A 2,769-nucleotide genomic window follows, 5' to 3' on the forward strand; every position below is an offset into this window, starting at 1 on the left:
TATCAGGAGAAGAGGAAAAAAGGCAATAAATTTTTAAACGGGTTTCTAAAAATGCTGAAGACAGACAACAGATCTAACAACCATGCATCCCTTCAGGAAGGGTGCTTAGTCATATTGAATAGCCTTTGATTTCCATACTTGTCTTAAAAAGAGGAAGACCTAGAGCATCAGGGATGGCATTTGGCTCAAGTATTATTAACACTGACATCTGGAATATGTATCTTCTTTACTTTATGTGGGCATTATCTCCCTTTTGTCAGAGATATTTGGCCCAGAACTGGACACAGTACTCAATGTTCAGCCTCCCAAAACCGAGTACAGAGGGAAACAACCTAGTCCAACCCTTTCTTTTCAGTTTTTGAAATCCCAGTGTTAACAGTAGAATTAGGTCTAGTGGCCAAGCAGATTCAAAACAGATTCCCTAGATGCTGAATCTAGTTCATTAGTATTATCAGAAATAATATGCTTTAAGAAGCTAAATTAAAAAAAATTCAACCAAAGTCTTTTAGCACATATGAATACTGTCTATTTGCAAGTTTAAAAATTCAGAGTTGACTGAATAAAAAATAAAGAGTTGTCTGTGGCTTCATGACAGTCTTAAAAAAAAAATCCCACACCCCAAAACATAACTACCCAACTTCAACACCTCTCCTTCATCTGATTATCCTCATTCTGCTTTTCTACAGCTGAAAGGTCTCCAGAGACACTGAATTAAGTGCATTTACTTAAAAAAAGTTTACTGATGAAATACCCTCTCTTTGGTAACTACTACTAATCAACAGGTCCTGAATTGATTTAACATTTATATTTAAACCAAGTCTTCTAAATGACAAAAAGAGGAAAAAAAAAAAATCATAAATTTGTTTTCCTTCAAAAAGTCTATCAAAATGTAGCTAATTATGCTTTCCAATAGAATCCTTTTCATCACGGTATAACTCATTGCTGTTTCCTTGATCCATGTTTTCAAAGCTATTATCAAGCGCTTGAGTATCAAAAACACACTGGTGACTGTAATTTCAACTAACAATACTGTAATTAAGACACAGCTGGCCTGGTTTTAAAGCAAAAGGCTAATAGGACATATTTGTTCCTTTTAAAAATATATAATTGCTTTCTCCCAAATCAACCTAATCTCCTTAAATAGGTTGAAAAATCATATGGTTTAGAATTATTACAAACCAAACAGTGAATTGAAGTCAGCAGCATCTTTTCCAAAATAACTTTGCACAAATACTAAATGTAGATTTCTGTTTCGTTGATACTTCGGAATGAAAATAATAAGTTATTTCTTCTCTAGTAGCTTCTTAAGAGAGACTCAGGATGAAGACTGACAGTAGAACTTATTTGAAATTTATTCTGCTTGAAATGTGTCCTGGGTTGACTTTATGATACTGGTATCCCCAATCGTCTGGTTTATGTTATATATTAAGTTCTGCACCTTTAAGACTGGCTCTGAGAGCAAGAGAGGGGGTAGAAGAAGCGCGCAGTTTGTGTTAAAGAAAAACATCACTCCCACACATCTCGCTCCTGGACTGTGGTGTCTGCAGCACGGGCAGACAGCGGGACAGAGCTTCTCTCTGGCTTTTAGTTAGTTTTAGCTAGCTGAGGCAGAGGAGTTCCCTGGACCTTTGTTTTCTCCTTTTCTTGGATCTGTGCAAGCCTGCTCTGGACTGAACACCCAGCCAAACCCTGGGAGCTCACGCCTGTGGCCCACCGGGGCCTGGGCCTCAGCACTTTCCAGCGCCGGAGGGACTGATAAGGAACCTGAGCAAGCCGAGCTACACCACATGAAAAGGACTTTTCTTCCTAGACTTGCCATCCCATCGAACAGCAAGAGGTTTTATTATTTAATATTATTCAAATTTCTGTTAAATAAACAGCTTTTTCCACTTCTCTCCAAGGAATTTTTTTTTTTTTCCCTTTCCCGGACCAGTTAGTAGGGAGGGGCATTTCCCTGGGGAAATCTCCATTTGGAGTTTTCCTCCCTAATTTGCCCTAAACGAGGACAAAATGCATTTCTGGATAAGCAATGAAGAACTTCCAGGTGACAGCTAGAATATCCACCAGTGCACATGGAGCACAAAGGCCACTTTTTATTCCAGGCACAACAAACTTTGCAACACATTATAAGCAAATTACCATGCTGAACTTTTTTATCAAAGCTATGTTTTGCTAAGATGAATATTAAATGACAGGAAGGAGAATATTCCACTTAAAAAGTCAGAACTATACCCATTGGAAATGCATCCGTTTATAGCAAAATTCCCCATGTTCTTAGGACTTTCCATATTGAAATAAAAAGCTAAATTAGCTCATTAGTGTATCTTGCCCCTAGGATTGAGAAAGAAAAATTGAGTGAAGATTTATCCAGCTTACACCCTGCAACACTGAGATTTAAACATATTTCTTTGGGTATCTGGAGTCTAAGCCTATGAATCATTTAATACGACATTGTTTACATCACATGTTCACAATGCCTCACTTTATAAAATAAAAGCTTTTCAAATATGAATAAAACTTCACATTGCAGGCATAGGAAATGACTATATTGGCTAACTGTTACCAAAAAAAAATAATGCTGCAGTACTTTTTTAAACAGTATGTCCCTAAATGTCATGTGTTGCCCTGTGATTGAATGTTCTGCATTTCTAAAAATAATTTTTGCTGTCTGTGCTTACTTTTTATTTTTAGATTTCTGTATAAAATATTGTCCCTGTATAGCTCAGACAATTGTATAACTACATATACTCAAGGTGCTAGCAGAATACC

This window comes from Poecile atricapillus, chromosome 3 (genome assembly GCF_030490865.1).
Source record: "Poecile atricapillus isolate bPoeAtr1 chromosome 3, bPoeAtr1.hap1, whole genome shotgun sequence".
NCBI classification, from domain to species: Eukaryota; Metazoa; Chordata; class Aves; order Passeriformes; family Paridae; genus Poecile; species Poecile atricapillus.